The sequence below is a fragment of the Typopeltis vanoorti genome, chromosome 13, assembly GCF_054136105.1.
Source record: "Typopeltis vanoorti isolate ZY-2024b chromosome 13, IOZ_Tvanoo_1.0, whole genome shotgun sequence".
Classification (NCBI taxonomy): domain Eukaryota; kingdom Metazoa; phylum Arthropoda; class Arachnida; order Uropygi; family Thelyphonidae; genus Typopeltis; species Typopeltis vanoorti.
In genome coordinates this window covers 63,328,901-63,342,559 of record NC_143561.1, presented here as the reverse complement: position 1 = coordinate 63,342,559, position 13,659 = coordinate 63,328,901, and the positions used below count along the sequence as shown (strand labels likewise).

General features: G+C 36.8%; 1 protein-coding gene across 1 annotated transcript in view; it reads right to left on the bottom strand.

The window, feature by feature from the left end:
* LOC150100219 (telomerase protein component 1-like) overlaps positions 1 to 13,659 on the bottom strand; it is a 1,179,105-nt gene that overhangs the window by 225,209 nt on the left and 940,237 nt on the right. The gene's annotated exons all lie outside the window — the stretch shown is intronic.

Sequence of the window (13,659 nt, the reverse complement as noted above, 5' to 3'; positions counted from 1 at the left end):
AGAAGCTTTAACACCAAAAAGAAATTCATTCGAAGTTCATAAAAATGTATGGGCACTCTTCTCCTTCGTTTTCGACAATTAACAAATGGGCTGCCGCGCTTGCTCACAGCAGATCAAAAACACACTCGCATGAAAATCTCTAGACAGTGCTTGGAGCATTTTAACAAGAATAAAACTGATTTTGTGCATCGATTTATTACTATGGATGAGACTTGGATTCACCATTACACACCAGAATTCAAACAGCAGTCAAAACAGTGGACAGAAGCTGGTTGTTCAGCGCCAAAGAAAAAAAAGTCGGTTCCATCGGCAGGAAAGGTCATGGCATCAGTGCTTTGGGATGAAGGCATTTTGTTTATTAATTATCTTGAAAAGGGTAAAACAATAACCAGGGAATATTATTCTGATCTTTTAATCAGACTAGATGAAATAATTCGTGAGAAAAAGACCCAGTTTTGCAGAAGAAAAAAATCATCTTTCATCAGGACAATGCATCTGCCCACAAAGGTGTTTTGGCAATGGGAAAATTAAGGGATCTGCACTATGAATTGTTGGAACATTCACCCTATTCCCCAGATTTGGCTCCCTCTGACTTCTATCTCTTCCCAAAACTAAAACTCTTCAGTGCTGGTCAGCGTTTGTCTTCGAATCAAGAGGTGATTGCAGCTGTAGAGGGGTATTTTAAAGATCTTACTGAGAACCACTACAGGGACGAGATAATGACGATGGAGCATCGCTGGAATAAATGTATTAATCTTAATGGAGATTATGTTGAAAAATAAAAATAATTTTGAAATTATAAATTCGTTTTTTCATTGTTAGGCCGAGAACTTTTCAGACCACCCTCGTAAAAACATTAAGAAATCTAATCAGGAAAAAAAAAAAAAAATTGCCCAAATTAAGACTCCTTTGACATATACATAAATATTCAATGTAGGATGTAAAAAATTAAGCTATTCTCAAAACCCAAACATTTAAAATATATATATATATATATTTTTTTTTTTGTCTTCTTTTATGGCAAATTCCATATGCGAGAGGTTGTTCAGCCAACTGTTGATGGGCAAAACATTGAGAAGAAGCAGAGAGAAGAAACTTATTAACATAAGATTTGCAGCCTTGCAGATTATTATTATTATTATTTCCTTTGGTATCTCAAAGGCGTCAAACTCTGTGGGAGGCTTGCACTAACTGTTATTCACCCATTTACTGCAAGCCAAGCAAAAATTCTTCATGCTATTGCTAATAACACTTACACAATTTACAGGCATAATCTTGTTATCTCGCTTTCTTCAATGTACTGACAATTAAAATAGTCTTCTGTGTCCATTTCATATAAAACCTTTAATAACTTATTTTTCAATTATATCCCCTCTCATCTGCACAGCAAAACTGGCCTTTAGAATTCAGATCTTCAATCCATTCTTACAGGAGCAATTCATAGACCAGTAACCATCTTGGTCATTCATTTTTACCTCAAGCGGTAAAAAACGAAAAAACATGGCTTGAAGATATAAAATCATGGGCAGGATCACGTGACTATGCAGAAACAAAAAGGAAAGACACCAATATATAATAAGATAACTAGAAGGACATGGTGCTGTGCCCTATCACTGAGGAAGCTACATGAAGAAGAAGAATCCCTGCTTGTCAATGTTATTCAACCATTCAAGTAATCTGATTAGCTGTTTTGACCACTTTCAACTCCCTATCCACAACCATCCCATTTCCTGGTTTCATCAATTTTCTTAGTGTAGATTCATCAGTGTAGTATGCAGCTTGTGATTTCATCTTCCAAAAATGCAAGACCTTACATACTTTGTTAAAATAAATGGGTAGCTGTTATTCTTTGCTCATACTCCAGACTAAATCTTCATTGACATCATCATCAGAAAACAACCAGATATTATCCTGCTTATGTATCTAGGCTTAAGTGCTGGTTTAAAATCATCTACAGGATTAATGGAATGAAAACAGCATAATGAAATAATTAAACAGGTTCAGTGCCTAAAAGAAATCTTTCCAATAACCAATTCTATTACTTGCTATAAATTATGCAATGACAAAAATATAATTATTATGAGAGTTCATATGGGCAAAGAAACTACACCACTTACAAATCTCTAGATTATCTCCTTCTTCTTGCCAAGGAGGTCGGCAGCCACCTTGGCAATTTTGAGAAATCCTCAGCCACAGTGAACAGTCAGAGATTACTGTAGGATAGGTCTGTGCAGTTAGCCTAGTGGCTTTGCACTTCGCAACCATATGCCCAGGGAAGGAATGTCCTAGGTTTGATTCTTGTCGACGACGCGAGGAGCTTAAAGATCTTCCGCAGCCATAGCCAAGTTAGCCGGTCTTGGGAGTGGACAGCAGGGTTTTTTCTGCCAGTTTATCTCGGGTTTTTCATACCACAAGCAGGCAAACCGGTAAACCGGTCCTGTGAACACACACACACACGGATTATAGTCAGGAATACTGATCCAGCCATACGACTGATTCATCAGCTATGGCGGTTCCGAGCCCAGATAAAATTTGGGGGGACTGAGATGGTGCCATACCTCCCCATAAAGGGGACTCATGCCCATGTATCATCATATGATAATTATTGTTATTATTACTGTAGGATGGCACTGATTGGAGAAAATAGTCTAAGGACAACTGCTGTGGAGGATATGAGATATTTAATGAGCAGTTCATAAAGGTCTTTCATCCTTGTGAATGTGACATCATGGATAGCTTGAGAGCAGTAGATAATAAGGAGGAGAGACTGACTGTGAGTGAGCAATAGGTATATGGGGAATTAAGTGAACTTGATGTTAATAAGGCAGTGGGACTTGATGATATATCACCAAGTATTTTGAAGGAACGTGACAGGGAGTTATGATTAGCCTCGACATATTTGTTTAATGTATCTTACGAATGTAAGACACATTAAACATTTGACTTCTCTAGTCAAATTCTAGAGAAGTTGAAGGAAGACAGGATTGTACTGCTTTACAAAGGTAACAGAACTCAAGCATCAAATTATATAGATAAAAAAAAAAAAAAAAGATTATGGAAGGATGACACTGACTGGTGAAAGTGATATAAGGACAACTGCTGCAGAGGATATAGATGAGATACTTCATGAGCAGTTCATAAAGGTTTTTCATCCTTGTGAATGAGACACCATGAAGAGTTTGAAAGCAGTGGATGAGAAGCAGGAGAGACTGAATGTAAGTGAGTTAAAAACCTGATGTTAATATTGTTGAACAATTTGATGATATATCACCACGTACTGTGAAAGAATGTGCCAGAGTTGACTCTGCTTTGGTGTATTTGTTTAACATGCATCTCACATTGGCTCAAGTGTTCCAAATAAGTGGAAGGAAGGAAAGATTGTACCACTTCATATGGGATTTGACAGAACACAAGCATCAAATTATACACCTATCTGTGTGTCAGGTGTTGTGGTTAGTGTTGGAGAGGCTGTTGAGAACCAGAATTGGACTGACAACAATGGTATTATCTTTGATGGACAGCATGGATTTGCTAAAGGGAGGTCATGCTTTTTATTTTTTTTTTTTTTTTAATGTACTTACTTATTACGTATAAGGTGACAGCTTCATTGGACAGGGGAAAGGGATACATAGTAGTATACCTAGATTTTGCAGAGGCTTTTGATAGATTACTGCATGATAAGTTGATAATTGTTATCATTATTATTAAGTGACACCTCCAGGGAATCCAAAGACTCATCGAGGGGAGGGCACCTACTCTACCACTCAATCCACCAACTACAATGAACTGCAACTAAGCCAACAGCATCTACCACCAACCATCACCACTAGTATATTTTCACAGACAATCACAAACATCATGTCCATGGAAGGATTCGAACCTGCAGCCTTTTGGCTGGATAGCGAATACGCTAATCACTCGGCCAATCAGGCCGGCATAATCAAACTAGAGTAGATGGGGGTAGATATCAGATTAGCACATTGGATCAGAGACTGGCTATCTGATAAGTATCAGCAAGTTGTGTATTGGGGGGGGGGGGGGCAATATCACAGAAGAGGATAATCACTAATACTGCCCCTCAGGCATCTGCTTTATGGCCATTGTGTTTAACCTGTATCTTAATGATATTGGGGAAGATTTGTATTGGAATATTCAGTTGTTTGCAGATGATGCAGAGTTGGGAAGAACTATGAGGAGTACAGAAGATGTGATCTTAAAAGAAGACTTGCATAGACCGAGCGAAATGGCACGAGAATTTGAATGCCAGTTCAATGTTGCAAATAGTAAGGTTTTAAAATTTGGAAAACAAAGATGGGATGTAGAATTTACTGTTGGTGGGGGATATATTGTTCGAGGTGGAGGAAATAAATGATCTTGGGGTGATGATTGATAAGGATCTGAAATTTAGAGGACATGTTGCCAAATTTGTGAGGATAACACGAAAAAATTTATGAATGATATGGAGGACACAGACTTGAAGAAGTAAGAAGATTTTAGTTCCATTGTATAAGGCTCTGATTAGGACACATATATGTTACTGTGCACAGATTTGGTCACCTTGTTTTCAAAAGGATGAAGAGGATCCAAAGGCAATTGACTAAAATAGTTTCTGATAAAATAGTGGAGATGTACAAGTTAGTAATGGGTTGTTATAGGATTAATGTTGAAGAGGTATTTCATGAAATGGTGGGAGAACAAAAGGTTATTCCTGGAAGTTGTATAAGGAGGGTGTGGGCAAAGTAATGAGAAGAAGTTTTTTTCATGGAGAATTTGAATGATTGGAATGCACTGTCTGAGAGCATGGTGTCTGCAGAGAATTTGAATGTGTTTAAGGCATGTCATGACGAGCTGTATGTATATAACAAAAGGCATTTCCTAGATGAGTTTTTGACTCCATGGGATCTTAGGATAATGTTAAATTTTCACAGTAGCATGTGCCATGGATGAGACATTTTCAAAGGAGAACTAATAATGTTTTTTTTTTTTTTTTTTTCAAAATAGAGTTAAAAAATAATGTTATAGAATATTCAAAGAAAGGAAAATTTACAATTCTGTATAAAAAGTGCTGAAAAATTATTTCATGCTATTCACTTACCTTTATTTTAACGATAGAAAATAGCATGAACTATTATATCTTTAATGATATAACTTTTTTTAATTATGGACAATAACAAGTGATCTATTTGTGAAGACTACAAACATTTTAGCTGATTTCTATTCCCTAAACAACTGACTGTTGTTTAGGGAAAAAAGAAAGCAATGGTTAGAATAATCAAATTGCAAACAAATAGTATGGATATAGATAAAAGAATAATTGCTTCATTTAATTTCTCAACAGTTAAAATTGAGTTATACATGTTGAATACTGAAATTCATACTGTGAAAAGTATGATGCCATCAAATCCTATTGCCTTATTGACATCAAGGTTATTTATTTCCTCAAATATCTCCTGCTCACCCGCAATTAAGTCATCCTTTCCTATGTCCTCTACACTTAAGTTTCTCATGAATTGACCCTGATGAGAACGAAACACCCTTATAAGTTGATCACTGAATACCTCAACAATGTCTTCTGCAGCAGTTACCATTCTACCATTTTCATCCATTAACATCATCTTACCATAATCATTCTTCTTCTTTCTGCTTGCCACATACCTAAAAAAACTCTCTGCCTCATCTCTAAAAAACACATATACTTTACTTTATATATTATTCTGAAATTCATACTGTGAAAAGTATGAAATACGAAATTATCAAAAAGTAGATATTTATAATTCAGTTACTGTGAGTGGTGCAGCAGGCTGTGATTGGAATATACTTAAAATGAACATAAAATTTAAATTTCTATATAGAACATGTCTCAGATAATTTTCCTATATTTTACAATGATTAAGAAGAAGAATTATTATTGAAATGAACACACTACAACTTACAACAACAATAATAATCTGTTTTGTTTTTCAAACTGTGAGTTCATCTAAAATATTCCTGAATATAAATTTGTGATATTTTAAAAATTAGCCTCAAAGTAATAATGGAATGGAATTTAACATAATTTCTTTTTCATAAAAGCAAAAAGAGTTGTTCACAAACAACAACAATGTATCTAAATATGTAAGCATAACGATATGACATGCATATTTCCATATATAAATATAAGAATAGTGCAGAAAAAAAAAAGTAATGTTCAAACCATATTTTTATTTCAATAAATGTTGCTTGACAACATATTTTCTTCCAGAGTATTTTACACAAAATAATATATAAAGTAAAGTATATGTGTTTTTTAGAGATGGGGCAGAGTTTTTTTTTTTTTTAGGTATGTGGCAAGCAGAAAGAAGAAGAATGATTATGGTAAGATGATGTTATTATTATTATTATTATTATTAAACAAGACCTCATGGAGTCAAAGACTCATCTAGGAGGTCCTTTTATCTCACACACATCTCATCATACCGGGTCTTAAACACATTCAAACTCCTTGCAGACACCACACTCTCAGGCAAGGCATTCCAATCATTCACAACTCTGCACGAAAAAAACCTGCCTCTCACTCCCCTACTCACACCCTCTTTATACAGTTTCCAGGTATGACCTCTGGTTCTCCCCTGATCTCCCACTATTCTCTGTAGAACTTCTCCACCACTGATCCTATAACAACCCCTTACCAACTTGTAGGTCTCTATCATATCTCCCCTCTTCCTTCTCTCCACTAGACTCTGCAAATTACATCTTTGCAATCTTTCCTCATACTCGACATTCCAGAGGTCAGAAACTACCTTAGTCAGTCGCCTTTGGACCCTTTCCAACATCTCTTCATCCTTCTGAAAACCAGGTGACCAAATCTGGGCACAATAGTCCATGTGTCGCCTAATCAAAGCCTTATACAATGGAACAAGAATCTCCCTACTTCTACACGTCAGTGTCCTCCTCATCATTGCCAGAAGTCTTTGTGTTGTCTTCACAATTTTGGCGATGTGTCCCCTAAATTTTAGATCCTTATCCACTATCACTCCCAGATCTCTTCTTTCCTCTACTTCCAACAATAGATTCTCACCAAGCATAAATTCTGCATCCCATCTTTGTTTTCCAAATTTTAAAACCTTACATTTTGCAACATTGAACTCACATCCCCATTTGCTTGCCCAATCACTCAATTTATTCAAGTCTTCTTGCAAGGCCACAACATCTTCACTACTCTTTATGGTTCGTCCCAACTTTGCATCATCTGCAAACAACTGAATATCTCCATCCAAATCTTCGCCAATATCATTAATATACAAGTTAAATAGTAATGGCCCTAAAACAGATCCCTGAGGCACTCCACTAGTGACTTTCCTTTTCCTGGATATTGCACTCCCATACACAACTTGTTGATACCTATCAGATAGCCAGTCTCCAATCCAATGCACTAATCTAATATCCAACCCCATCTGCTCTAGTTTGACTCAACTTATCATGAGGTACTCTATCAAAAGCTTTTGCAAAATCCAAGTATATTACTGTGTATCCTTCTCCTCTGTCCAAGGAAGCAGTCACTTTATTGTAATAAGTAAGTAGATTACTAAAACACGACCTCCCTTTAGCAAATCCATGCTGTCCATCAAAGATTATACCATTGTTGTCAACCCAACTCTGGATCCTAGTTTTCACAAGCTTCTCCAACAACTTAACCACAACACCTGACACACAGATAGGCCTATAGTTTGATGCTTGAGTTCGATCACCTCCTTTATGAAGTGGCACAATCTTGCCCTCCTTCCACTCTTTAGGGACTTGACCAAGTGCAAGACTCATATTAAAAAAATATGTCAAGGCAGGTGTCAACTCTCTGGCACATTCCTTCAGAATACGCGGTGATATATTATCAAGTCCCACAGCCTTATTTACATCTAGTTTACTCAACTCCCCAAACACCTCTTGCTCGCTTACAGTCAGTCTCTCCTCCCCATCATCAACTGCTCTTAATCTCTCCACGAAGTCACATTCACAAGATTGAAAGATCTTTATGAACTGCTCATTAAGTGTCTCCACCACACATTCTGCAACAGCTGTCTTTATACCAATCAATGTCATCCTTCCATAATCATTCTTTCTTTTGCTGGCTACATATCGAAAGAACTCCCTAGGATTCTTTTTAGCTTCATTAGCTAACTGCTGTTCATACCTCTCTTTAGCTACTCTCACCAACCCAGTCACTCTCCTTGCCTGGTCTTTGTAGAACTCATGAAATTGGTTACTTCCACTTCTCTTATGCTGCCTCCACAATGCCCTTTTTCTCTGTATTGCATGCTTAATCTCTTTATTCATCCATCTCACACCTAACTTATTTAACCTTCTCACCCGTGGTATACATTTAGACATTGCATCCACTAAATATTTTTTGAAAATCCCCCAAGCTGCATTGATCTCTTTACCAGCTAACTCCTCATTCCATGCTACACCTGCAAGCTGTCTCCTGAGCTCTTCATAATCACCCCACTTGTAGTTCCACATATACCCTTTTTTCACAGGGGTCCTTGCACTGCTGGCAACCACCCAAGTAATCACCTCATGGTCACTTTCACCAATTGGTGGATGATTTGATACCTCATTGATAATTACATCCTCCGATGAGATGACCAAATCCAAGACCCTTAATCCTCTTGTGCCCTCTGTTACATACTGTCTGAGGTAGTTATCCCTCAAAAACTCAAGAAACTCATTTTCTTTACTTCCAGTTGCTATCTCTTCATTCCAGTCTATATTGCCATAATTAAAATCACCCATAATGATCACCCTTTTCTTATTTGCTTGGCTTATTTGACTATACATTTCACTATCACCACCATCCACATTACCAGGTCTATAACAACATCCCACCAACTATTTGATTCTATTCACCCCTATCTCACACCATACTGCCTCAAAACCACTGGCCCCATTTCCCTCTTGCATCTCTACCTTGTATGGACATAACTCTTTCTCTATCATCAATAGCACTCCCCCTCCCTTTTTACCCCTTCTATCCTCACGAAACACATCATACCTTTCCATCTCTATTCCTGTCAGGATGTCATCCTCATCTAACCATGTCTCACTTATTCCGACAATCTCTGGGTGCACAGACGCAATTAGTGCAACCATTTCATCCGCCTTGTTTCTTATACTTCTAGCATTGGTATACAAACACAACAACTCATTTCTGGATCTACAGCTAGTTCCACTGATACCACTCACTCGATGTGATCTCTCCATGCTGGACTGGGGCCATTTCCCTTTCTGCTTCTTCATTTTAGAACCCTTTGCAATTCCATCTGTTTCCTTTTGATCCCTGGTCATCCCATTTCCTTCCTGCCTACACATGCTCTCACCTCCTCTTGGAACATCCTCCTTTCTCACGCTGTGTACCCCTGTCCACTCTGAGCCTCGCCGTTTCCCTGCTCCTCTTGCACACCCATTCTCTCATTTTCTATACTCATACCACTCACTTCCACATTCATTTCCACTCCTTCAATCTCTCCTGTCTTACTCTCCTGCTCTTCCACATCACTCCCCTCTCGATCTGATTCATTCTCTCTATTCACTTCTCTACCTTCCAGCAGCAGTCTCTCCAAGCGACTCACACCATAACCACTCAAATGCAGTCCATCGCTCCCATACAGCTCACTTCATCCCTCAAACTCATTCCACACATTAACAAACTGTACTCCCATCTCCTCACACATTTCAGCCAGAATATCATTCATAATCCTTGGTCTCTGCCTCATTTCACCACAATCATACCTATGCAACACACTGACCACCCTTCCTGTCACACTATTCTCCTTTATCTTTCCAAGCAGTCTCCTGACATTCATTTTGACATGTTCTTTGTTCTCTCTCAAATCATTCGTGCCAATTAATACAATTAACTCTTTTGCTCGTTCCCGCCTCATATTCAATGCCTCAATCACTCTACTCATTTTACCGCTTGGAAAACATACCTTGTGCATTTTATCCTCTAGCACACCTTTAATAATGGAGTCGCCATACAATGCCACTCACTCATCTTTTGTTAACTCTTTCATGCCATCATGATTTATTTTAATAGTTTTGACCTGAATTCTCTTAATTTCATTCCGCATCCATTTCATTTCTTGCTTCATCCAATCCAATTCACCTTCTGAACCTCGCGACACATTCACTCTATCATTAAATCTTTCTAACTTTCTAACTCTTGACCCCCTCTTCTCACTTTCCCTCTAATTCATCCTTCTTTGTTTCAGTACTTTCGGTCCAACATACGTCCAACTTTCACTATCATTCTTCTCACTTTCACTCTCACATATCTTTCTTTGTTTCTGTACTTTTGGACTAACATGCATCCAACTTTCGCTATCATTCTTCTCACTTTTACTGTCATTCATCTTTCTTTGGTTCAGTACTTTCGTTCCAACATGCGTCCAACTTTCGCCATCAGTCATTCTTTTTTCGCTATCATTCATTCTTTCGATTTTTTTTACTTGTGATTTCTGCACCACGCCATTTCTACTTTCATTCGTTCTCTCAATTTCGTTTCTTTCCGCCTCACTTTCGTCCCTTTTAACATCCGTTACGGTTGTCAAATCGCTCTTTTTCTTTTTTCCTGATTTTTTAACATTTTTTCGCCTGTCTTTCTCGCCACCCTTCTCTTTCAAATGTGCACTCGCGACACAATCAGTACAATGTTAATGGATGAAAATGGTAGAATGGTAACTGCTGCAGAAGACATTGTTGAGGTATTCAGTGATCAACTTATAAGGGTGTTTCATCCTCATCAGGGTCAATTCTACCATTTTCATGATAGAGTGTGGAGGACATAGGAAAGGATGACTTAATTATAGGTGAGCAGAAGGTGTTTGAGGAAATAAATAAACTTGATGTCAATAAGGCAATAGGATTTGATGGCATATCCACATGTTTTAAGGGAATTGGCAGTAGCACTCTATGCCTGTTTAATAAGTCTTAAAACAGCACAGATTCCAAGGGAATAATGTAAAATTATTCAATGGAACAAATGAAAGAACGTAAAATTGTTCCACTGCATAAAGGTGGTGATAAGGCTGTGGCTACAAATTATAGGCCAACATGTATATCTGGAGTTGTGAAGGTACTACAGAGATTGGTGTGAAGTAAGATGTGAAAATGGGTTGATAACAACAGTATCCTCTGTTGTTATCAGCATGAGTTTCTTAAAGGGAGGCTATGTTTTACTAACTTACTTATGTACTATAACAAGGTGACAAACATCTTGGACAACGAAGATGCATATACAGTGCTATATACTTAGAATTTGCAAAAAAAAAAAAAAAAAGCTTTTGATAGACTGCCACACAAGCTGTTAAATAAACTGAAAAAAATGGGACTGGATAACAGACTTCGGAGTTGGATCAGTGATTGGCTGCCAGATAGATATCAGAACATCGTATATGGGGATGCAGTATCCCGAAAGAGGAAGGTCACTAGTGGTGTGCTGCAGGGATCAGTTTTGGGACCATTGTTGTTCAATTTGATTGAGAGAATGTAAATTGCAAAGACTCATGAATAGGAGAATGAGAGAGGGGGGGGGGATATGATTGAAGCATATTAGCTAGTCAGTGGTTGTTATCAGGCTGACATGGAAAAGAGATTTTTTCATAGAATGGGAGAGAGGGAAGAACAAGAAGCCATCTCTGGAAACTGTATGAGGAGGGTGTGAATAGAGGAGTGAGGAGAAGGTTTTTTAGAATGCATTGTCTGAGTGTGTTGTGAATGTAGACACATTGAATTAGCAGTTTAAGGCATGATTGGATGCACTTTTTGTGTGTGTGTGATAGTGTGTACATCCCATGATGAGTCTCTGACTTCATGGAAGTCAGATGCAAATAATAACAATACTTTTACTACTGTTTTATACTAAAATGTATGAGCATGCTCTCCAAGTGATTTACGTTTGTGATTTACTTGTGAATGGTTTTGATAATAAATTACTTAAAATATTTGATAGGATGCATAGGTGGGTAATCCCCCCCCCCCTCAAAAAAAAAGGTGAAAGCTTATTTAATATATATTCATTTTTTTTAATTAACATCCTTTCTCTCCTAGACAATAGATAATTGTGTCAAATAATTTATAATTTTTTAATAATAAAAATGAAACTGATATTATAAATTAATTGTTGGAAATAATGTTGGATTCAATATCCACTTAATTTGAATAAATTAAGAAATTATTTTGGCATAAATAGTGTAAGAGGCTATATAAGAAACATCCTTGTTTTTGTAAGGATGTCTGCTAATCAATAAATGAAAATGGAACAGGGCAATGAGCTTCTGTACTACTGCATGAAGTTCTTATTGTTATTGTGACTTCTGGTAAGTGTTCTTTCTTTTTTTTCTCAATAGTAGTGAGACTAATCAGCTTATTCCTCCAGATGAGAGGACTATTATCTAGTATTTTTAAGACATACCTTATTTCAGAAATGATAACAAGCAGCAGTAAATGTAGCGATATATAGATTTTTTTTTAAAGAAAAGAAAAAACTAGCACTACAGCTTTCTTTTTCTGTGGCATACATATAAACAATTTTTATATGGTGAAAACATAGCATAATGTTTCTAAAACAGAATAATTTCAGCAAGCAGCTGAACTACTGATTTTAGATTGCAAAGAAATACTCTGGAATTAGAAGTACCTGCTTTGCCAAAAGAAGTGAGACAATATGCCTCATTTTGTTTGTCAAAATGGTAATTATGAAGTAACAGATTTTGAATACTGTCTGTGAAAACTTTCAAAACAGTAGAACATTAACCAGATGCAGTTTTGGCCACATAAGTGATACTATAATACATAAATGAGCAAATCAGCATTTGTACCATAAAATCAAAATGTGCTATGCAATTCAAATTTTGATGCGAATATTAATGAAATGACATGAAGCTTAAATCAGTTATCAGTTTTTTTCATTAATGCAATACACCAGAGTAGCAAATGCTGACGACAGCCATAGAGGTATATAACATTTACTTCTTGATCAGGATTCAAATTCTATCTAGAACATGTAGTTTGTCTTTTTTAATGAAAATTTATTTGAGGCAGAATCAGATGATTTGATAAGTTTAAGACAGAGATGTTACTTGTATATAATGGAAGCAGGGTTTCTCTTCATAAAGTTTGGAATTTCATTCAGAAAACAAGCAAACCTGCTAGAGAATTCAAGCAATTAAAAGAAATAAGAACCTGGCCTCATAGCCTTAGTTGCTTTGCTTGGACCACAACAGCTACCATTCCCAATCTGTATATAAAAACACTTGCAAAGGTCGTTTCAAGCTAATACTGAAACATTCATTTCTATTGGTTTATTTTCATTTAAAGATATTTATTTTAAATTAATAAATTGTTGCTCACCTACTATATACACCAATTTTTAAGGGTTTATAAGCTGATTTGTTTATCAAAAGTATAAACTGTTTATAAATGATATAATAAATTTAGTTTAATCCATTATCCAAGTGTAAGCAAACAAAGTTTGCACCTGAAAATATCTTCAGGACTGAGGTAAGGTGGCGCAACACTTTGGCAACTTGCAGCAAAGGTGGACCAAGCTCTCATCACTCCTTGTCTCAGTATCTCCCATAATGCAAAGCACATCTCCTTGCAAACAGGTATAATGCTATGCAT